Source organism: Myodes glareolus, chromosome 25 (genome assembly GCF_982192425.1).
Source record: "Myodes glareolus chromosome 25, mMyoGla1.1, whole genome shotgun sequence".
Classification (NCBI taxonomy): Eukaryota; Metazoa; Chordata; class Mammalia; order Rodentia; family Cricetidae; genus Myodes; species Myodes glareolus.
This window is the reverse complement of record NC_142050.1, coordinates 18,311,863-18,337,748: the sequence shown is the minus strand read 5'-3', so window position 1 is coordinate 18,337,748 and position 25,886 is coordinate 18,311,863. Positions and strand designations below refer to the sequence as shown.

Sequence of the window (25,886 nt, the reverse complement as noted above, 5' to 3'; positions counted from 1 at the left end):
GTGTGTGTTTGTGTGTGTGTATGTGTGTGTTACATATGTTAGTTCTCTAGACCTAGAATTATGAATAGTTGTGAGGCATCATGTGAGTGTTGTGAACTGAACCTAGCTACTCAACAAGGACTTTAAACTGCTGAGCCATGCCTCTAGCCTCCAAAACTGTATTTTTAACATTCTTCTATCTAGAATGTTACAGTCCCTGGTAAGACTGTACCATTGTCAAGGTGGTTGACTTCTGCAAAACGAGAACCTGGAACTTCTTAGAGTATGCACTATCATTCCTGTTTTATTCCACAGATCATATTTAATTGTACATTTCAGAAACTGTTTCTTCACTGCCCCGTATCCTTCTAGAATTATAAACAGAGCAAATCTTACAGTGATTCCATATGTTATCCTCCTTCCAAGGAATGGCATCCAAACTACACGACTTCTGGAAAACTCTAAAATTCAAATGCCTGATTAAATATACGCTCTATTCATATGAACTATTTTTAGTTTCTGGCCACAGTTTGGCTTTTTCTGCATAAAATGTAAGAATTTATTTTTAAATCTAGATTTCTTCCTTATCATTCCTCCTTCTCAGCTGTTACTTTATTTTTTTTATTTTTTTATTAAATTATAAAAGTTTCCATTTCAGCCCCTCCTCCCACCACCCTCCCACTCCCCCCACTCCCTCTCCTCCTCCCTCTCCATCCCCTAGAGCAGTCAGGGTTTCCTGCCCTGTGGGAAGTTCAAGTTCCTCCCCCCTCCCTCCAGGTCCAGGGAAGGTGAGAGTCCAAACAGACTGGAGCGCCAAAATCCAGTATATGCTCAGCTGTTACTTTAAAAGAAAAATTTTATTCCGTAGTTTTATCAAACAGTCACTAATGTTTAATGCTGGCCCCGTGTAGAGTAGCCATTGGGAAGGAACCAGTGAAAATATGAATGAACTCATTGAGATAGCTGGCATTTAGTTTTGTTTCTTTGCTTGTGTGTTTTGTTCTTCCTAGAAACTAATGCAAAAATAGCACTTTTATTTGGTATATGATAAAGAAAACCCAAAAATCTCCGAATGGCTGAGAGATGGAAACAGTGACTAAAGAAGCCAAGGAAAGTGATGCAAATTGTTTCATGGCCATTTACCAGGGTATTTATTAACAATCATGATTGTAAATTTTAATGCATTTTATAAGTTAGTGATGAGCAAATTAAACATTACTGGAGCAAATATAATTACTAAATCTAGTGCAACTGCAATTAATGTTTTCTATACTTATGTTACAAATGCTGAAAGTCAAGATAACACTGCATTCCTATAAAGTGATAAATCTTAAGAGTTTAGTTTGGACAATATACAGTATATCAGAAATTATTTCCACAATGGATTCAAAATAAATTTCAAAGACTATTGTGTATAAGGACTTATATTTATTATGAAGTTTATGTTAAGATCCCTGAGAAATAGACCCTGAAACAGAAAATGCTGTAAGTGCCATTTTTGTGCATTCTCAGTAAAATTACTGTGATTACGTGGGATAAACAAGACTGAAAATACATATTTATTAAGGATGTATTTATTGAAGAGGCCTCAAATTGTGATGAAAAGAATTAGAAATTTGAGTTGGCTCTTCAGAATTGTTCTGTACTAGGTAAAAGAGAACTTTATACCTTTCAGATAGTTTCAATGTCATTGTTTATGCTCTTCGATAAGAAAGAGAGTATAGTAGAAATAAAGACATTAATAACCCAAGTCAAATCTTTGTTGTTCTCAGGGAAGACTTGTCTCTCATCTTCGAACAGCAGGAAGAGAAGAAAGAGTGATATTGGAAGAGGTGCTCCCAGTTGTGAACAGTAGTATCTTAGGTAAGTTATAGTAGTTTTGGGTTCAATATTTTCTTTCCTTCTTCCTTCCTTCCTTCCTTCCTTCCTTCCTTCTTTCCTTCCTTCCTTCCTTCCTTCCTTCCTTCCTTCCTTCCTTCCTTCCTTCCTTTCTTTCTTTCTTTCTTTCTTTCTTTCTTTCTTTCTTTCTTTCTTTTGTTTTGTTTTTTCAAAATAGGGTTCTTTATTGTGTAACCCTAAATGTTCCACTTGTTCTGTAGGCTAGGTGACCTTGAACTCACAGAGACCTACCTGCTTCTGCCTCCATAGTCCTGGGATTAAAGTTTTGAACAAACAAGCCAGGGTGGGATCAATATTTTTAAGGAAAATAATAGATATCAGGTCTCACAATCACTTAAACAAAAGTATAATTGAAACAAATGAGCTATCATGTTTCAGTCAAAACAGTCTTATGCTCTGACCTCGAAGATCAACTGCTTTCCTATTCTAAATTCAAGAATTAAAATTAATTGTCTTCTCTACAAAATATTTAGAATATAGTCAATTAGCTATTGAAGACATACACCAGTTTTATAATCAAGCCTTCAGAGTAATTTATTTAAAGTAGATCTTTCTTAAAATTATTAATTGTGGGGTTGACTCCCTGGTTTGATCATCTCTTGGCGAACATTTTAACAATAGCATCAGCAGTTAAAACAAATGACATTTCTACTCTCAAGAGTTTTGGTGAAAACATTTAGTTTATATTATACAAGATTATTTAGTTACCAAGCAGCATGATTAAGAACACTTTATAAGATTGAAAATAAAAGCAGAATCTGCTTTATACACTGCTGGGCAATGTTTCCTTATATGAAACTCAAAGCTGACTCTTGTTGGAAAACAAATGAGCTGATATCAGTATCTATAGCTGGATATTGATACCGAATTCATAAATTAAAAATTGAACATCACATAATTCATTATAAGTTCTGCTTTATAGAATTATATAATGCATTCCTGTGTGATCCTTTATTCCAGACAGAATGAAGAATGGTTAGTCGTGGAATTGCCACTATTGGAAGCCATCATGTTCTTTATGATGAATACTGCTCTGAGTAACCTATGCATGCAATTTGTAATTGTAGAACATTATGGATGAAAGAACAAAATGTCTACAATTTTAGAATACTACCTTTGAAAAACCTGAGACTATAAACACCTATCTGTCTATGTAATAATACACTCATTGGACAAATTAAGATATACATGTGTGCACAACAAATAAGAAATTATAATGTTGACTTAATATTGAAATATTAGGTCAATCAATGGTAAATTATTAATCAGATTTTTAAAAAACACACAAATTTTTCCTCAGTGAAAAATATCTGTAACTTGTAAAATTTAGAATCATTTTTCTCATTGTATAAAATATAAAAATTGGTAGTTGCAATGTTACCTCAAATGTACAATGTTGCCAGATACACATCACATCTCTCAAATATTTTTTTGCCCTGACCTGACACCTGGATTGAGTTTGTTCTGTGTTGATTTAATGTTCTTGACCTATTAGAGGATATAAAGTGTTGCAGGGATTTCAGTTTGATTGATCTTAGAGAGAGTTTTTAAAACTTTGATAAAACTAAAGTTAAAAATAATGCATTGCAGCTTTAATTTTGTTTTATTCTATATTTTACAAACCATGCTCATCTCACAGAGGCAGAAGATACAAGCCTTAATTTTATGTACAAACCTATTTTATTTTATCTACTGGTGGAATTAGATGGAGGAGAAGTTTCAATTTATTTTTCAAGGAAATAGAACAGAGTTTCAATTACTCTCAAATAGCATTCAATCAGGATCATGGTGGGGATTATTTATAATAAGATAGATAGTAACAGAGACTGTTTAACTAGCTGCTCAAACTTTTTCTCAGCTAGTATTTGAAACTTACTAGAGTTATCACAAATATTGATACTCAGTATTTGCTCTTTGGTTCCTTAAGAATGTACATGTCATGCATTCATTTGATGATGAATCCCACACCACTTCAGATTTATGGATAATAAAGGGTTATTTATTTAAGGGAAAACTTACAGATCACTTTCCTAGACAATAGTCCTTTGAGCGAAAAGGAAAAGAGTCTAGCAGCCAGAAGCGGGAGCCAAAAGCAAGAGAAAGCTGGTGCACATTTTCCACTGCTTTTACAGTATAAGAGACCGTGCCCAAATGGGCTAGTGTCTTAAAGGCTATTGGATGAAGGAGCAGAATGTGCTCCCTCAGCATTCATTGAAGGGCATCAATTTTATGCTTTAATAATCAATATATAATTAGAAAGTCTGTGTATTAATTTATACTATATAATATATATTTAACTATTTATGTTATTTCTTTCTTCCATAAAGCTCAAAAATATAAACTGCAAAATATGTGAGTTGATAATTATTGTCTTTTTAAAGACAAGATCTCTTTATGTAGCCCTACCTGTCCAGGAATTCATTATATAGACCGAGTTGCCCTCAAACTCACAGTAATCCATCTACCTTTGTGTCTTGTTACTGGTGTGTGTGTGTGTGCCACTATGCCCAACAACTTGATTATCCTTAAGAGAATCATAGATTGTCATTTTTAAATCTAGAAATATTAGAATCTAATCAAATCATATTTTATAATCAGATATATTTTGTTATAATCATATCATTATTTTATGTTTGCATACAACTATGTGGAAAATTAATTATTTTAATTTGTTTAAAACTTTACCCGTAGTTCTTAAAGAAAAACAGAGATATTGTTTTGTTCACAGATGGGATTCTAGATATAAAATCTGTACATATTTCAAGTAACTTCAGTATTACTTATTTATAAATTCAGTTTTGACAATAAATGTGTTATACTTAGAATATTTCTTTTTCTATACATTAATAAATCAAAAATTTATTTGCATTGCCTTTGATGTAATGAAGTTTCCAAAATGTTCATTGTAAGCCTCACTTTATTAGAAAAATATTCTTTGACTCTTCATTTTATTGTCTATTTGAGTTTCAAACTCTTTTCCTTCTTTAAATCAATTATATATTTTATTGTATTAAGTTGTCTGTGAATAAGCTAATATATATATATATATATACTGTAAAGAATATTCATGTTTTTTATATTGATGGATTATTTTGTTTTTGTTTAAATTTTTCTGAAAACTTAATGAGATAAAAGTATATTCATAAACTTTACAAATGTTTGCTACTCTTACATCCCAAGACAAGCTAGATTCTCTTAACCTATATCCATCTAAATACTATATGTCTCTTAACCTATACATGCTTGAAAATATTATATTCCACTCTTTGTGGGCTAAAGTGCTGCAAGAAGAGAATTTGTGGCATTTCTTTAAAAAATAAACTAGTTGGACAAAAATTAACTGTACTATTTTCCTCCTTTATATTTTTCTTCATTCAACTAGACATAAAAATAACCCAATTAAAAATGGAGTACAGTTCTAAACAGAGAATTCTCCATAGAAGAATCTCAAATGACCAAAAAAGCATTTAAGGAATTGCTCGACATCCTTAGTCACCAAGTAAATGCAAATCAAAATGACTATGAGATCCTATCTTACAGCTGTCAGAATGGCTATGATTAAAAAAAGCAAAAAACAAAAAAAAAACCCACTAAGGCCAACTTAAATTGGAGAGGATATGGAGTAAGGTAAATATTCCTCTATTGTTGGTGGGAGTGCAAACTTGTACAGCCACTTTAGAAATCGGTATGGCAGTTTCTTAGAAAATTAGAAATCAATCTTCCCCAAGTTCCAGTATTAACACTCTTGGGTATATACCTAAAGAATTTTCAATCCTACTACATGGGCACATGTCAAAAGTATTCATGTTTGTATTATTTGTAATATTCAGAACCTGTATACAAATTTGATGCCCCTTGTCTGAAGAAGAAATAAATAAAATGTGGTATATTTTACTCAGTTGCGAAAATCAATGACATTATGAAATTTGAAGAAAAATGGATGGAACTAGAAAAAAATCATTCTGAGTGAGGTAACCCAGACTCACAAAGACAAACATGGTTTGTGTTCATTCATAGGTGGAAATTAAGAAGAAAGCACTGCATAACTAACCTATAATTCACAGTTCCAGAGAGGCTAGATAACAGGAAGGTTCAAAGAGAGATGCATGGATTTCCCTAGAAAGGGGAAATAGAAGATATCTCCTCAGTAAACTTGGGACAGGGAAGGGATGAGGAGGGCTGGGAACTTGAGGGAGTGGTTTGGTTGTGCATGGTGCAAGAGGTAATTTGGAGGTAAAATGGAGGAAGAAAGTAATGAGAGAGGTGTTTTCATGGGAAGCCAATTGGCACTAGGGAGAAACATGGTACCAGGGAGACCTCCAGGAATCCACAGAGATAACCCCAGCTAAAATTAATAACGGTAGCCAAGATGGTGCCTCAACTGGCCATCTGCTGTGATCATCTTGGTGACTACCCTAATTGTTGTCAGAGATAGTGTATCCAATAACTGATGGAAGCAGATGCAGAGATTCACAGCCAAATACTAGACTGAACTTAGAAAGTCTTGCTGAAGAAAGAATGGAGTGATTGTAAAATACAGGCAGTTTGTGACAGGGAACCCACTTAGACATCTGACTTTAGCTCATGGGGGCTCATGGACTCTGGATGAACAGTTAGAGAGCGTCCATGGAACCAACCTATGCCCTCTGTATGGGCATGTCAGTTCTGTAGCTTGGTCTCTTTGTAAGGCTTCTAGTTGTGAGATCAAGACATGTCCCTGGTGCTTAGTTTGCTTTTGGGAACAATTCTCCATGCTGGATTACCTTGAAGAACCTTGATGCAAAGGGATGGGAGGAGGAGTTGGTTCTGTCTCAACTTTATGTGCCATGCTTTGTTCAAGCCCATGGGAAGACTGTCCCTTTATGAATGGAGATGGAGGAAGAGTGGAAGTGAAGGAGGCTGGATGGAAGTAGAAGAGGCATTGGGAGGAAAAGAGAGAGGGGAAATTGTGGTTGGCATCTAAAGCACACAAAGAAATAGTATTTAAATAAAAAAGAAAGTGAGAGTAAAATGAAAAAAAAAGAATTACAATGTCTGAGTTGAGTGCCCATCTAAGAATGTATATCCATCAATTATAGAAAGTATGCTAGTCTTGTTATTGAATTTAATTTTTGTACATATTTAATATTTATAGAAAAATAAATGAAGAAGCTATCATAAAATAATCATAAATGTATTCTGAAATCTCAAAAAACATTACTCATATTCTAACATTTTAGGTAATCAATTGATTAAGCAAAAAATTAAGATAGGTAGATAATTGTTCTCATGGATTCAACTTATTTAATGTGATAGTTTAAGATCAAACATTATTAAATGTACTCTTATTACTCAGAAATATACCCTTGCTCTTTTGCACAAGTACAAAATTATTATACACATTGATAAATAGGTAGGTAGGTAATAGGTAGATAGATAAATAGTTGGACAGATAGATAATTGATAGGACCAGTTTGCTTAATTTGTTTTATATAATAGATACCAACATTTCTGGGTCATTCAGTAAAATATTAGAAGGATGAATAGCACTTAATATAACTGAGAAGATAAACTAGACATTACATCATATACCTAAGTGGTGTGGAACACATGTATTCTGTCAATTATGTTTTAAATAAACACTGATTGGTCAGTTGTCAGGTAGGAAGTATAAGTGGGACAACAAGGCAGGAAGTAGAGGCAGAGCAATGAGAACAGGAGAATTCTGGGAAGGCAGAAGCCCATTCCTCTACAGTCCTGGCCAGACACTAAAGAAGTAAGATGTGACTTGACCCACTAAAAAAGATACTGAACTATGTGGCTAACATAGATAAGAATAATGGGTTAATATAAGTTATAAGAGTTAATAAGAAGCCTGAGATAATGGGCCAATCAGGTTATAACTAATATAGACCCTCTGTGTGATTTTCTTTGTGACTTGTCAGCTGTGGGAACTGGGCAGGATAGAGACCCCAACAAGCAGGCCCTCATGTTACAACTACGTGAACAACTACAACCACATAAAATTTGAGAGAGCTTGGGAAGTAATTCTAGACAGAAAAGAATAAAACATGGTTTCTTGGTAGCAACAATTTCTTGGATCTGCTCTGCTGCTTGCTAGAGGCAAGCAACTACTCTCATTTAATTGAGCCTTCCTGACTCAGCTTTAACTGCAAAACCTTGCACCTCTTTTAAAAGGTCCTACCACAAACCACTTAAATGGTACTGATGAAAAGCTGACTGCAGTTTTTGGGTTTTCAACTATAGCAGGAAAAAAGCTGTTTGTTTTTAAATGCTAGCTTTCTGGGCCATCCTCACAGGGCAAACTCTGATTCTTTCAGGCAGGCAGTCCAACTATGGAGCATTTGAGTTTGGTTTGTGAGCACACTCTGCAGCTTTCTTGCTGGCAGGGACCTTGAAATACCATAGAGTTGTGGCAATAAATGTGGCTACAGCTGGTACCTTTGCCATGAGGCTGAAATCTCAGAAAGCTAAGAAATGGGCTGAATCCAGTCATCCAATCCATGGCTTTAATCCTACCCTTATTGCTTAGTAAATTAAAAATTCATGTGGTCAGAAAATAGAGAGATATACAGTAAAGATAGATTCAAAGATAAAAAAACCTCTAAATGGTTTACTGTGGTTTAAAAATTTGATATTTCCTTGGGAGAGTAAAGAAAGAGGTTAAAGTCCTTAAAATAAAAAAGAGAGTAGTTGGGTTTGGTGGTACATACCATTAATCCCAACACTTGGGAGACAGAAGTAGACTGACCTTTGCATGTTCAAGGTGTGGTAACACACATATTTAATTCCAACAATTGGGAGACAGAGACAGGTGGATCTCTGTGAGTTCAAGGACAGCCTTGTATACAGAGGGATTTCCAGGATAAGATACACAGAAATCCTGTCTCAAAGAGCCAAAAATTAAAAATAAAAAGATAGAGTTTAAAATAAAGCCACATAAAGATGGACAACACACAGAGAATCTTAATACTATATGTTATTATGTTGTCTTTGAATTGTTTAAATGCTGAAGAAGGGGCAACAGCTGCTAAAAGACATTTGCGCTGCTGAATTAATCCAAGATAGGCATTTTGAAAATATCTTGACTTCAGAATTGAAGTCAAAAGGTATGTTACTTTGGAGAAGTGATTTTGCTTTTGTTTCCACAGGAAATGAGAGGCTGTGGATTCATTCTGAGGTTTGATCAAGGAAGACCTTCTGAAAGATTTCTGGTAGAAACAGATGGCCCAAATGTCTGAGTTCTACATCCAGAACAGATTCAAGACTAATGCCTGTGATGATCAAGCCTCACAGGAAACTCCAGTCAGGACTTGATCATAATTCAAAATTTTCTTTAGGTCCCCATAAAAATTATTAGTGATCCCAAACAGCAGGAAGTAGCCTGGAACACTACTCCAACATTCCACAAAAATGAACTATGGATATTTTCCTTTGTTTAAAAAAAGAGGGGGAAGTGGTGTGTGATAATTCTGTAATCTGTCAATTATGTCTTTAATAAATACTGATTGGCCATTAGCCACGCAGAGAGTATAGGTGTAGAATAATGTGTTAATATATGTTATAAGAGCTAATATGAAGCCTAAGCAAATGGATCAATCAGTTTATAACTTATTGAGACCTCTGTGTGATTTTCTTTGGGACTGGCCAGCTGTGGAAACTGGGCAGGACAGAAACCCCAACAATTGAGCCTTTGTATTACACCTAAGTGGTCATTCTGTACTAAAATTTGCACTTACCTGGAACACTGAGTTATTATTAATGACACTGTTAATCTCTTACATGGAAAGGGTATCTGAATTTAAATCTTCTATATAAGCAAGCCTTCCTTGCAAGTCAAATTTGTGAAGTTTACAAAAGGTTTACTCTTACACAAACATCCAGTTATAGAGACCTTAAAACAAAACTTTATTTTTTCTTCAGTATAAATACATTTATATCATGTTATTTTGATATATTATCAAGCATTTTAAAAGTTAAGAATTGTTAGATATGCTCTATAATTCTTCTGGAGGGTCAAATATATAGTCCATAAAGAAAAAGTCAATAATGAAAATATTTATTATATTATTTAATTGTGTACATATGTGTCTTTATATATGTATACATAATGGATTGATGTTGTCCATGTAGAAAAGACATTATAGTCCCCTGAAACTGGAATTACAACTAGTTGTGAGTGCTAGGAACTTAATGCTCGTCTTCTGTAAGAGCAGTAAATGATCTTAATAACTGAGTCTATTTTCCAGTCTAAAGTAAATGATTCTTAACAGGGACATCTACTTTATTTATAAAGTTAATATTTTGATAATATGGTAGACAGAAACTTTGAGGGTCACAGTTAAATGCTATGACTTAGGTTTATGCCTCACTAAATCATTGGTCAGAGCTGGATTTTGGGAATTATTTTCATCTTGAGGATTCTGATTATATGTACATGAATTCATAATATAATCATATTATTGTAGAATAATTTTATTATTGAAATTATTGTTATTATAGACTGTATAATAAAACTATTATAGAACTTAATATTATCATAAATTATTGAATACGATAATAATTCATTGTGGAAAAATATGAGATCAGATTAGAAGAAGGAATCAGGCCACTGTAGCATTTCTTGGAAAGATATTTTTACTCCCTACTGATCCCTTTCTCTTTACTTGTTGGCTACAGTGAGGTGAGTAGTGATATAGAAAGTCCTTCTGTCTATGTGTTACTTTCATTGGTTAATAAAGTAACTGCTTTGGGCCCACAGCAGAGCTATAGGGGAACAGAGCTAGGCAGGGGAAACTAAATGGAATGCTGAGAGGAAGAAGGCAGATAGAGATGCTATGAAGCCTCTACCAGAATCAGACATGCCAGAACTTTGCCAGTAGGCCATGACCTTGTGGTGATATCACATTAATTGAAATGGGTTAAATTAAGATGTAAGAGTTAGTCAATAATATGCTAGAGCTAATGGGCCAAGCAGTAATTTAATTAATACAGTTCCTGTGTGATTAATTTGTTTCTAGGTGGCCAGGATGAACAAGCACTTTCTTGCAACAAATTGGCACCCATGTGGTCAACTAAATCCATGTAAAACCTGAGAGGGCTTGAAAAGAAATTCTAGAAAATAAATAAAAAAATAGTTTAATACAACTTCTTGCTGTTTTCTGGAGGTTTGCCACACAGCTCCTTTAAGAGAGATTTTCCTGATTTAGCCATAGCAGGAAAAAAAGCCATGGGCATTTTAAAATATCAGCTTTCTGGGTTATGCTGCCAGCATGACCTCTGGCTCTTACAGGAGATGGAACATTTGAGTGGGGTTACTGAGCAGACTGATGCAGCTTACTTAATGGCAACTTGGACCAGCTGTGTGCCTGGAAGTGGGATAGCGTGTATGATTCAGAGATGCTAGCAACTCTGCCATGCTCAACTGAGCGAGGCAAGCACACCATGCTATATTTGACTTAGCAATGTCACAGCTTAACTTTTAAAAAGTGTTTATCATTTTAAGAAGTGCTTCTGGTCAGAAAATAATTACAGATATTCAATAAAGACAAATTCAGATAAAAAAAAGACCTCTAAATGGGTCATAGTGTTGGATAAATATACGTAGTTTTGGAAAAGAAAAGAAAAAAGAATATAGAGAGTCATAATATAAAGTTAATGCTTTAATAAGGGTTAAGTCATTAAAGAGACAGAGTACAGACAGTCATAGCTTAAAAGGAGTAAAAATTAAATAAGACATGTAAAGATGGAATATACACAGAGAGTCTGGATTATATGTATTATTGTGTTTTCTTTGAACTTTTTGAAAGTGAAGGAGCTAATTATAGAGAGATATTTCATTGTATGTGCTGCTAAGCTAAACCAGCATTTTTATTATAAAGGTATCTTGACTTCAGAATTTTGGTCTAAGGATAAGTTTCTTTGGAAAAGAGTTTCTTTTTTTTGTTTTCTCAGAAGATGAGAACCTGTGGATTGTTTCTAGACCAATATTGTTTAATAGACCATGCCACCCTAAATGGTTGCCATCAACACCCTCAAAAAATTACTTCGTCCAACTGCTGACTGAGTTGAGTCTAGCACATGGGATACATCTTGAAAGGCCTGATTAACAGTGCCCTCAAACAGCAAGAAGTAGTATAGACAGAACTATGTCCCTATTCCCAAATATTGTTTATAATTGTTTGTTTACATGTAAGGGGATATGCTATAGAGATGAATAATTTGTACTGGTATGGATCTTAGTTTATTGATACAAATTTAAGGTCAATATTGTTATACTGTGTATATGTGTTTCTAATCTTGATTAAGGTATTATATTTGTCTAGCTCATTTAATAATGTAATGTATAATTAAGAAATAAAGGTTAATAGATAATCATCAATAGCAATCAAGCTTTTAGTCATATTTGTTGGATTTTCTAGATTTATACAGACAAATTTCAGAAAGATAGTCATTCTTCAAATCTTTCAATGACTATAGAATATGCCATTTAAAATGTTGAAGAACTTAAGACTTTTCATGATGGTGAGATACATCTGCTCCTGGCAACACCAAGCTACCTCAAAAGGATGATGGACATTGAACAGGCTTCTTATGGAGTTGGTTTGCCACTTGGGCAAGAAACTGTTCTTTCCTGGACTGCTTGATGAACTGGACATGCAGGACACATAGAGAAATGCCTGCTGAACTTGCCTAAGGATGAGATGATCCTCTGGGGCTCCTGCTTCATGAAAGAGTCTGCCAGACATTATGCAGGACACAGAAGAAAGTGACTGATAAACTGCCAAAATAGGTTGAAGTATGTTTGAAATTTCCTGCTTTGTGGAAAAGTCTGCAGGGTACTATGGGTCTATAGGCTGAAGATGAATGCCCCCACAGTACAGAAGAACTTTAGGTGAGTGTCCAGACAGCAAGATGTCTCTGTCAATTCTAGAGTTTTGAAAGTTGCTTACAATGCACTTCCTGTTTACTTAAGTAATAGAGTTTTGAAAGTTGCTTACAATGCACTTCCTGTTTACATAAGTAATATAGCCTCCTGGAGTCTTTGATCGTATTGAAGAATTTATAGTTATAGTTGTAGTTTTTCTTAGTTATGATAAAAGATAAAGTAAATAGAAATATTGTAACTGTAGTTCTTGCTTGATACCTGTTTTGTTATATGTAGTTTTGCTATGTTAAAGATAAAGCCTTCTTTTCTGTTTAAGTAGAAAAGGGAAAATAGTGTAGGAGTTGCTTCTGTATATGTGTTGCTTTTACCGGTTAATAAAGGAACTGTTTTGGGCCTATAACAGAGATGTAGGAGAACAGAACTAGGCAGGGAAAATTAAATAAAATGCTGGGAGAAGGAAGGCAGATGTTATGGAGCCACCGCTAGAGTCAGACATGCCAGAACTTTGCTGGTAGGTCGTGACCTCGTGGTGATATACAAATTAATAGAAATGAGTTAAATTAAGAAGCATGAGTTAGCCAATAATAATCTAAAGCTAATGGGCCAAACAGTGATTTAATTAATACAGTTTCTGTGTGATTATTTCAGTTCTGGGTGGCTGGGACAAACAAGCGGTTCCTTGCAATAGAGTAGCTTTGCTTTAGCCCATGGTTCCCATGTGATATTCATTCTTGCTTCTGTCCCACAGCAATGATGCAAGTTAAGCAAGCACTGAAAAATTAGGAACAAAGTAAGTCTTCCATCAGTTGAGTTGTTTTTTCAGGTATCTAGCCAAGGCAATGAAAAGGCTTATACATGCAGTATCTCTATTGGAAATAGCTTACTCATACTTATCTTTCTTCTATTGTATTATTTAGTGTGAGAACACACAACAGAAGCATATTACAGCAAGTCACACAAAAGACCTAAAACAAACATTTTATGTATATAGTCTCTACTCTTGTGATTGCAGTTGTCACTATTTTCTTACAGTTTTTCTATGTTTTCACTTCAAGCTCAATGTTTAGTATTGATACCTGCACTGGGAAACTCTGTTTTCCAAGGGTCAAGGCTCAACTGTCCAGAATAAGTCCATAGCGTATTTTTCCTAAAGCCAGGCAGCATCCCTTCTTTTAGCTTCTTCACCTCAATATCGAAATGTAGCTTTTAAACAAAGGTACAGAGCATAGTCAGCCAAGAGAAGATCTTAAAGAGTGCATGCTGCTGAAGCATCTCAAAATATTGATCTAAGAAAAAAGTAAATGGAACAGCACATTGATCTGAAAAAAAGAAAAGCAGGTGGAAGCAGGAGAACAGAGAGAAGCATCAGTCCCGCCAGAGAAGTGGGGTGAACCTTGCAGAGGGAAATGAAGCAGAGTGTAGAGATGAAAATGTAGAGTGATTTTCAGATGAAACTGGAAGAGTTTTGATCAAATAATTTATATTTTGGAAATTCAAAGTGAGCCCCAAAGAGAGTGAAAAGTTTTAATGAAATCCTCAGCAGTTAGACAAGTACTAAACAGAAGATGTCCTCCATATCCCCATTAGTTGGCATCTTCACTAGCCAGGGAAGGCTTTCAGTGGAGGGACTGGGATGCCAACCCAGCCACAAAACCTTCAACCTACAACTTGTTCTTCCTTAAAGAAGTGCTGGGGTAAAAGGTGGCACAGAACTTGTTAGTGTGACCAACCAACTAGTCTAACTTGAAGTACACACATGAGAGGGAGTTCATGCTCAGTACTGCTGGGATGGACAGGAACCTAAGATAAGACAAAAAGAAGTATGGGCAAAAATAAAGTCAATGAAATGATTCCTAATGATATTCTGCTTAGACAAGAGCCTAGTATAATCACCACCAAAGAGGCTTCATCCAGCAACTGATAGAAGCAGATACAGAATCCCATAGCCAAGCATTAGGCAGAGATAGAGGAATTTCATAGAAGAAGGCAATGGAGAATTTTAGGAGCCAGGCTTTCAAGTACACCACAAGAGCAAGCTCATAGAATCAACTAACCAGGACTGATAGAGACTCAAAGTCTGAAGCGATAATCAGAGAGCATGTAGGGATCTGACCTAGGTCTTCTGCATACATGTTATGGTTGTATAACTTGATGATTTTGTGGAAATTCTAAGAGTGGAATCAGGGACTTGTCTCTGATGTTGTCCTGGTATTGGGGCCATTTTCTTCCTACTGGATTGCTTCATCTAACCTTGATATGAGGGTTTGTGCCTAGTCTTATTTTAACTTGTTATGCTGTATCCAGTTGACAACATTTGGAGACTTGCTCTTTCCTAAGGGAAAAGGTAAAAGAGTGGATCATGCAGGAAGTATTTGGGGAGTAACAGGGAGAAGAGGAGAGACTGAAAATGTGGCCAGGGCGCAATATATGAGGGAAGAATAAAGAAAAAAAGAACTAACTTTAAAAAACTAGAAAAGACACAACTTGTCAAACTTAAAAAAAAAAACAAATTTTAATTGTTGTTTATGCCTAACCATGGAAGATTTTCAAAAGTCACTAGTCTCAACAAGTCTGTTTTTCTATGTGTATCCTCTAAACTATTGTAAAACTCAGAGATAACAATTGTCCAGTTGTTTATCAGCTGTAGGAGTTTCCTAGTAGGATTTTTGTGGCCACTTGTGTATACTATCATATAATTTACAAATAGCACAAGTTTGAATTATTCCTTTCAAGTTGGAAGTCAAAGGACATAGCCAATAAGACAAAATGACAGCATACAGAATGGGAAAATATCTTCACCAAAATAGAAGACTGATCTCCAAAATATATAATAAACTCTAGAAACTAGACAACAAAACACAAAACAATCCAATTTAAAAATGGGGTACAAATCTAAACAATAAAAATTAACAGAAGAATCTCAAATGGTTGAAAGCTACTTAAGGTATTGCTCAGCATCCTTAGTTATCTGGGAAATACAAATCAAAATGACTCTGAAATATGATATTACACCTGTCAGAATGGCTAAGATAAAAAATCAAGTGATAGCTCTTACTGAAGAGGATGTGGAGTAAAAGGAACACTCCTCCACCATTTGTGGGGATTACAAACTTGTGTGGTCACTTTGAAAATCACTATGGCAATTTCTCAGAAAATCAGGAATCAATGTAACTGAAGACTCAGAATTATCACTATTGGGCATATACTCAAATGATGCTATAAGGACATATATTCAATTATGTTCATAGCAGCATTATTCATAATAACAAGAACCTAGATGTCCCTCAGCCTAAGATGGGTAAAGAAAATGTGGTAGATACATTTACACAATGAAGTATTGCTCAGCTGCAAAAAAAAATCATGGAATTTTCAGGCAAATGAATAGGACTGGGAAAAAAAGATCATTCTGATTGAGGTAACCCAGACTCAGAAAGACAAACACAGTTTGTACTCACTTATAAGTGGATACTAGTTGTAAAGCAATGGATAACCGGATTACAATCCACAGCTCCAGAGTAATAAAGACTAATTTATAGTAATAATAAAAAAAACTAAGTAATAAAATGAGCTCTAAGAGTGATGATTACCTTAGAAGGGTAAGTTGATGCAACCTCCTGGGTAAACTGGTGTGGAGGGATGGTAGAGGGCAGGGGATGGGGGATGAGAACATGAGGAAAAGGAATTGTTGAGTTGGAGGAAGGATGGAGGAGAGAGTAATGGAAGTGATATCTTGATAGAGGTAGTCATTATGAGGTTAGGGAAAGACCTGGGGCTTTGGAAATTCTCAGGAAAACACAAGAATGACCCCAGTTAATACTCCTAGCAATGGTGGAGAGGGTGCCTGAACTGACCATCCCCTATAATCAGATTGCTTAATATGCTAGCTTTTGTCATAGACTCTTCATCCAGTTACTGATGGAAGCAGATGCAGAATTTCACAGCCAAATGCCAGTCTGGGCTCTGGGAGTCCAGTTGATGAGAGGGAGAAGGGATTATATGAGCAAGGGGGATCAAGATCATGACAAGGAAATCCACAAATTAAGTGAACCAGAACTTGTTGGAACACAGGGACATTAGACCGAGAGATGTGGAGATTGCATTGGAGTAAACTAGGTCCCCTGCATGTGGGCAACAGTTGTGCAGTTTGGACTTTTAGAGAAGCCCCTGGCAATGGGACAAGGTTCTATTCCTGGTCCATGAGATTACTCTTCAGAGCTCATTCCCTATGGTAGGATGTAGACAGAGACTGCTTGTTAGTTCCTCAGTTGCCTATAATCACACAGAAACTATATTAATTTTAGTACTGTTTGGCCAATAGCTTAAGCATATTTCTAACAAACTCGTACATCTAAAATTGACTCATTTCTATTATTTTATATTTTACCATGAAGCATGTGGATTACCCATAAGGTTCTCAGGCATCTATCTCCTTTGGTGTCTACATGCCATCTCTCTGACTCCACCTACTTTCTCCCTTGACATCTCTTTTCAGATTTTTCACCTGACTTTTCTGTTAAGCCAATGGTCAAAGGCAGTTTATTTATTAACTCGTGACAATAAAACATATTCATAATATACAAAGGGAAATTTCACATCAGTGGGATGTCATGCTCAGCCCTGATTGTGGGGGCTTAGTCTTACTTCAACTTAAGCTTTGCCCTTTTAGAGGTGTGGAATGGGAAATGTGTTGGGTGTGTGTGTGTGTGGAGGCAAGACAGAAAAGGAGAGGAAAGGAAATCTGTAGTTGTTATGGAAAACGAATAAAAAATTAAAAAGATAAAAACAAGACCAATAGTCTAGTTTTACCCTTCATCTGAAATCCACACTCAGAATACTTTTGGGCAGAACCACTGAACAAATAATTAATAAACTTGCCTTCAATGCCAAATTTCCGATGTTTTACCATAATAAAGGTAGTCAAACTTTTCTAATCCAGGATAGAATACAATGATATGATTTGTCAAGTATGAACACAATTGTTCTCAGTTTTCACACTGATACATTATGCTGATTTCTGGTACCAGCAGCTCTATTCACAGTTCTCACAAAGATGGTAATCTTTCCAAAGCCCAACTTTTGCACTCTCCTTATTTATTACTACTAAATATTTTTATGTAACCAGCCACCATGTCCTAATCATTCTAACTATTGATTACTCAGTTCTGTCTAGCACAAAGTACATAAAGGTAACAGCAGGTTTGAGTGCCTTTAGTACGTCTGCTAACGTAGTATGGTAACCCTGTCCCACTCCTGAATTCTGATCACACAATCTACTTCTGTTTGGTGAGAATAAGGACAGACTTTTCTAAAAATCATGCTAACCTCAAACTCTCTAATTTAAGCTTTTTACTGATCCCACATAATCAGAACCATCTTGTCTACTATATAACACATACATTAGATTTGATTTATACCATTTTCTATAAATGCAAAATTAAAAATTTTAATAAGAATTTGAAATGAAATACCCCTTCAATATTTTTCATGGTGATTACTAAATATGATATGGTGATATTCTGAACAAAGAGTTGCAAATATATTTTGTTAGTAGCAGTAATTCTATAGGCTTCTTTTCACTTACTGTAAATCTGGTGTTATTTTGCACAATAGGTTTACTTGACCGTGCACTTCTATAAGGTTACCATACAATTTAAGGTCCTAAAAGAAATGAAAATGTATCACCTGTTATTCAAATGGTAGAAATTCTGTTTGATAGCTTAAAACATTTTCATGTTTTTCATATTCTTTCTCAAAATGCAATAGTATTTCTTACTCTTGGCTGAAACAATTGTACATTCATGATAACACTTAAATATTTTAAGACAACTACATTTGTTCATTTTTTGTGATATAAATCCATTACTCCAACATCAATACTCCAACAAACTAGAATGAAACAAATCAGGTTAATATAAAAGTGGTTTTTTATTGTGAATATTAACTACTGAGAATAAAAAATGAGTTGATGACTTTTTTTTTACAGTTCTGTGTTTGTCTGTATCTGGGGTCATGTAATGAAAAAATATTTTCTGTGAGTTGTTCCCAAAAACGTTTGAAAACCACAAAAGTATGCCACATAGGTTCATTTATGCCCTTGAAACCATATAATTTTTACACAAATGATACTTAAGTTTCAGGTATTGTTTCGCTTCATGAATAAATAATATTCTCTAAATCAGCCTGCATAATATTATTTTTGAAGAAATATGTTCTTAAATGTCTAATCTATTGCCAAAGTTTCATTCAGATTCTCACACTTGATTAAAATGCTGTCTTTTCTGTGAATCTTTTTCCCACATCTTCACCTTTCATTCCCACTATTATCTTGAGCTAGACTTTCAACAAACTTGTAATATTTGGAAGGAGTAACAATTGTACCTTACTAGGTCCCTCTACTAACTCTTTCACACAGAAATTTATCATCAAATAGGAACCTAAAACTCTTGACAATTTACTTTGAAAATACAGTGAAACACAGCTTTGGGTTATTTCTCTTTACTTTTCAGGAAAGATTTTTGAAGGTAAAATGTAGTATATTCCCATAGACACATTTTTGAAAGAAAGTCATTAAATTGAATTCTGATTGATGCTAATAAAATCTGAGAATTACACCAGAATATATAGACATAAGCAATGTGTCCTGGGTTTGTATTCAATGTTGTTGGTGGGGGGTGTATTGTATCTCAAATCAATTTTAACCAGTTAGTATGTGTGAATATTTTTAATGTAGCTAAAAAGTCTCAAGTTCTTACATTCTTTGTCAATAAACCATATTTTAATCAATAAGAACTCAATCATCTTTATTCTAAGTGGCCACATGGCATCACTTGCATATATTTTTATCATGAGAGCTGAACTCATAGGGAAGATTCTTAAACATGAAAAAGACTTTATGTTGAAGTGATTACATATAAGACTGTGAAAAACATGAGGAGAGAACTGGGGCCCAAGTTGTATCATATTAACAGAAATCTCATACATATTTCCCAAATGGCACTAATAAGTATTTATTATTAGCATCAAGAATTTGACCACTTAGAAAATGTTGAGAGCATATCAATGTTGTTAATTAAGCATATAAGAAGAAACACAACGTGTAGAAACTTTGCCATTTTGTTGTAACACATTCAACAGTTCAACTTCAAAAGTAAACACCCTGGAAGGATAGACATTGTGAATTATTGTGCCTTGAAATGACCATAACACACTAAAATACAATCCACTGACTAGGCTAATTTAACCACATCTGCCACAACGGAACTGTGTATACAAACTGCTACACCTGAAAAATCAATTTAGAAAAATGAGTAGAAGTGAATGCCACAGAAAATGTCAATGAAACTCTAATGGCCTGGCTATGAAGTGACACTAAACAGTATCCCGTGTTGAAAACATAGTCCCTGATTCTGAAGCTATTGAGAGGTGCAGGCATTAGGAAAAAAATCTAACTTAGTTAATAAGCTGTTTAGAAGTGGATCCTAGTTAGAGGATATACACAAGCAGGCCACGAGGTATTGAAAGCCATGCTTCTTCCTTGGAACCATCTTTGTGCCCCTCCTTCTCCCTCTTTTCCTCCACACAATCAGGAGATTGTCACAAGGTGAGGGAGCTTCTTGTTCACACATCTCTGCTGCCATCATGTTTCCTTACGTTAGCCACAGTCCAGCAGATTGCAATCTGTGAAGCTTTCAGAGCCACAATGCTTTCCTTCTTTAGCACGGTTGACTTAAGTGCTTTGTCTCAGTGACAAAACCAAACACAGAGCTAAAGTCACAGAAAACAAAAACAGATATTACAGAGATTGAGAAATAATGATAATGTTATGATTTCTACAGGAAACTATAACTACTTCAACCAAATTGACAAGAAACAAATAGGAATTTTGAAAAATTCCTCATATTAAACAAACATTACTCAAATAATTTATGAATGTATAGAGTGTTATTACAGAAGCAACTGTGATCATGAAATTATAAATATTTTCAACTAAAGACAGTAAAACACATAATTTTGTTGGTTCTGGCTTCAGTTCAGATTTCTTATATAAAATTCCAGAAATATTATCTAAAAAAACCAATTTGGAATTCATAATATAAGAAAGAAAGAAGTAGGAAAAAGGTACACAATTTAGTCCTTTAATGAAAAAAATGAGTAAATAAAAAGAAAAGTCACTGCCTGAGAGATAATCTATTCAACACCATATACAGTAACATATGGACACTAAATATGGAGTCTATCAAAGGGGATAAGGAAATGAGAGAAAAACAGCAAAAGCTTTGACTTAGTTCTCCAAGAAGTGTGTGTGGATGTGTTTGTATGTGTTTGTGTGTGTACATGCCTGGGTGCATCCGTATGTGTGTGTGTGTGTGTGTGTGTGTGTGTGTGTGTGTGTGTGTGTATGTAACCTTCTCATTGCTAACAATCTCATATGCTTCCCTGTACCAGAGTTCTTGTGCCATAGAATTTCTTTCTTTTTATTTATTTAATATATTTTTGAGAATAGATTACTCTCTCATACAATACCTCTGTACCAGAGTTTCCTGTCTCTCCACTCCTACCACATCCTTCCCTTCCTCTGCTCTATCTATCCCAGATCCACTATTTCTCTCGTTTCTCTTTAGGAAAGAGCATACCTCCAAGACATGACAGCTAAATGTGTCAAAACAAGATACAATAGGATGAGGCCAAAGTCCTCACATTGAAGCTGGACAAGACAACCCAACAGGAGGAAAATAGGCCCAAAAGGAGGCAGAAGGGTCAAAGACACACCAACTCTCACTGTTAGGAGTTCCACAAAAACAAGACCTGATGCAGACGGATGCTTGCCCCTTCAGTCTCTGTGCATCCACATGAGCCCTGCTTAGTTGATTTGGTGGACCCTTGGTGTCCCTTATCTCCTTTGACTCCTACAATCTTTTCTTCCCCTCTTCCTTGGGGTTCCCCTATCTCTGACCGTAGGAACTGAGTGGCAAGGTCCAATTTAGAGTTTCTCTGTACAATGTCTGACTGTGGGTCTTTATACTTACCCCCATCTGCTGCTGAAGGAAGCCTCTCTGATGACAAGTGGACAGGGCACTGTTCTATGAGTATTTTAGAATATCATTAGGAGTCATTTTATAGATTTCCTTTTTCTGCCAGTCATTTTTGTTTCTACTCTAGTTCTCTGAGTTAGGCAGTTTCCAGTTCTTAGCCATCAAGGCAATGTAGGGCAAGGACTCCCTCTCATGACCTTATGGCATTAGTCTCACGTTAAACCGAACAGTGCTTGACCACTCCCACATGTTCTGTGCCCCCATTGTCCCACACATCTTACAGGCAGGACGTATTGTAGGTTGAGGGCTCCATGTTGTAGGTTTTGTGGCTGTTCTGGAGTCCATGTTTCTCTTTTGTAGCCTGCATAGAACATTCTAAGCATTGGCATAAGAATAAATTTTCCTTTCCACTTACTCTTTATCCTCTTATAAAATTGAGCAGTGGGCTGTTTCTATGTTCTTTATATGTTCACCCATTCTGTAGGTTTGACCTTTACTCTATAGATTGTTTCTTTTTGTAGATATAATCTTACTTCTTGGTGCCACCTCCTTTGTCTGATTTTATTTTACTTTCCTGTACAGTAAGAATTGTGCCCACAAATCTTCCTGATACTAGTCAAGTAGTCCTTGTCCAGACATCCATCACTCATGTTCTCATGGGAAAGTGTTAATGCTTAGGTTTCTATAACTATGTATTACATTGTGCATCATGAAATGTGATAGCTTCAGCTTCATTCTTTTCTTTCAAGATTGTTCTATCCACTAGAGATTTCTGTGATTCCCTAAAAACAGGTAGATTTTTTTTGACAAATATCATTGGAATTTCATATAAGTGTCATTTGACTTTGTATACCACCTTAGGGAGGGTGATCATTGAGACAATATTCTTTTTTGTAATCCAAGGACAGTGATAACTTTCATGTTTACTTTTTCATTTCTTTTAAAGGGTTATTTTTATGTATATGTGTGAATATATGCTACTTGTGAGTGGACACCTATGGACTTCATTAGAGGGCAGAGAATTCTTGAGTTTGAATACCCTACCCATGGCAACTGTGAAGTGAACTTGGGTCTCCTGGAAGAGTAAGTAAGCATTCTTAACCACTGGAACATTTCTCCAGATGTTTGTCTTATTTCTTGAGCCAATGACAGTTTCTGTTTCACTTTTTACCATTAGGTACTATCCCTAAGCTTGAAGTGATTACAGACTTCTTCATTTTCTTCATTATACTTATTTAAAGAAAGTATCTTATGATCCTCATAACCATGATTTTTAATCACTTCATTTTTTTAAAGAGACTTTAAATATGCCCAATACATGGTCTCTGAAACCTACCTTAGTAAAGGGTCAGATTTAATTCACAATTTATTAAGCATAATTTTATATCTTTGACTTTGGTACAGAGGCAGATATACATATTTATTCATTTTACTCTAAACCTTATACATGTTTTCTCCCATAAAATTGGCATTCATATATTGGACAGATAGCATTAACTGCTTCAACAGAGTTTAAATGTGACAAAATGAGTTCATACAGTCTGCTGCTAAAGGAAAATGGTGACAAAATTAATTCATGTTCTGTTGTTTTTACTCAGCTTTTTCTTTCAGGTAAGAAGATTGCACAGGAAATTAGCAAGAACAATATCTATAGCATAAAATATTATCACACATCATTTCCTAAGAAATAGCATTTTGTCTGAGATGATTGCTTCAGAGGAGGTAAAGAGAAACATCAAGAACAGTTAAGGAAGCTGACAAGAATATTAGCAGAAGCAGAACAATCTTCACAATGAGGTATAAGTTTGCACGGTGTCACTTTATACTCATTGAAAGTTTCTTTCCTGTTTACATCACCCTTCAAAGCGATCTGATACATGGCACTCCAGTCCTTTTCCCCTAGAGCCGCCAGACTTGCCCAACTGTGTGGAGCGGTGGTTGTGAATTTCGGTTCCAGAGGACAGGAATTGTGAATGCTGTTAAGAATAAGACTTACTTGAAGAGTTATCAAGTGAGATTTAGAAAGTGGACAGAGGGTAAAACTGACTACTATGCTTGGAAACAAATGGGGATTCAGGACAGAAGTAAGCACAACACATCTAAAGACAGAATGATAGTTTCTGTAATGAGCAGAGATATTATCTGCCAGATTGCATATGCCCGTGTAGAAGGGGATATGATAGTCTGTGCAGCGTATGCACATGAACTATCACAATACAGTGTGAGAACTGGCCCTACAGATTATGTTACAGCCTATTATACTGGGTTGCTACTGACCCACAAGCTTCTAAACAGGTTTAGCATGGACAAGATCTATGAAGGACAAATGGAGTTGATTGGAGATCAATACAATGGGAGAAAAGCATTAATAGTCAGTCTGGTGTCTTTTGTTGCTGTTTGGATGCAGGTCTTGCCTTAATTATAACTGGTAATAATGTTTTCTGGGTCTCTGAAAGGAGCTGTGGATGGAAGCTTGTCTATTCCTCACAGTACCAATCTATTCCCTGGTTATGATTGTGAAAGTAAGGAGTTCAACTCAGAAATTCATTCGAAGTACAGTATGAGTCAGAGTATTGCAGGCTACCTGCATTACCTAACAGAGGAAGATGAAGATATTTATAAGAAACAGTGTCCTCAGTACATAAAGGATGATGTAACTCCAGACATGGAGGAGATGCAGAAGAAAGCTCATGCTTCTACCCAAGAGGACCCAGCCAATGAAAGAAGCCTGAGAGAAGTGAACAAGAGGTGGAACTATACTAAAATATCCCTTGCCCAGAAGACAGATTGGGTTGTTCAAAAGAAGGCAAGCTTCATCAGTTCTCAGGGATGGGATGTTGAGAGCTAAAGCAGTCTTCTATGAAGATATTTTCATAAAGACAATAAACATATTTGATCAAGGAGCCAATAAAGTAACTTGTTTTCTAAGTATGAGTGTCATAGAATTTGCCTAAATATTGTAGAATGTGTTTATGCTTTCTACAGGATTTCCAATAGCAGCATCTATTATAATGATGGAACAGTTTTCAAAAGAAAGAATTTAATACTTACTTCACTGAATACTATTAACATTATATAATTTAAAAATAATATATTTACACCAAAGGACAGCAAGTGCTCTGAACCACAAAACCATCTCCCCTGCACCCAAACAATGATTTTATTTTTCTAAAACAAACATGTGGCAGTGACCTCACGTAACTGTGTGATAACCACAGTTACTTCCTAAGAAATTTCCAGTGATATACAGAATATACTTCTGCATTTCTACAACAGCGAGTTAGATTGATCACAGTCTATATCGCCTTCAGCATTGATGATATCAGTTTTAATTTTGCTATGAACAGAGCTGGAAGCTATAACTTAATTTATTTTTTTATTTTTTATTTTTTTAGACAGTAAATACACTTCTTCTTATTTATTTATTTATTATGTATACAATATTCTGTCTGTGTGTATGTCTGCAGGTCAGAAGAGGGCACCAGACCTCATTACAGATGGTTGTGAGCCACCATGTGGTTGCTGGGAATTGAGCTCAGGACCTTTGGAAGAGCAGGCAATGCTCTTAAACCACTGAGCCATCTCTCCAGCCCCCCTTAATTTATTTTAAATGCAACATAAAATGTAAAATGTTACTGGATGGATATCTTTGCAATTGTTGTCTACCCTTCTAGACAAATTCATTTTCATTGCTACATTTTTATTTAAAAGTTTTATCTTTTTCTTGTTTGTTTTGTCTACTTCCAATTTGTTAGTACTTGTTTTATCTTATATCTTATTTTACTTTATTTTAATTATCTCTTTGAAGCCTGCTTCTTCTCTCTCTCTCTCTCTCAGGTCCTGGGGATTGTTTTGGAGACCAGACTGGCATCAAACGTACAGAGATACACCTAAGGTTGCCTGCCTCCAGTGTCCTGGGTTTAAAGGCATACTCCACCACTTCTGGTCTGTTTCTTTTCTAATGAGAGGGAAGGATATTAATCATTATGTGAGGAGGAACTGGGAGCAGTAGAAGGAAGGAAACCATAAATCCAGATAGTAATATGTAAAAAAAAAGTTTTTAATGAAAGGAAAAGGAGTTCCAGAGG

The 25,886-nt window shown here is 35.3% G+C and overlaps 1 pseudogene; it reads left to right on the top strand.

Moving 5' to 3' along the window:
• The first annotated feature begins 22,795 nt into the window (after positions 1-22,795).
• Positions 22,796-24,646, top strand: LOC125411145 (large ribosomal subunit protein uL18 pseudogene; annotated as a pseudogene).
• Positions 24,647-25,886: the final 1,240 nt, after the last annotated feature.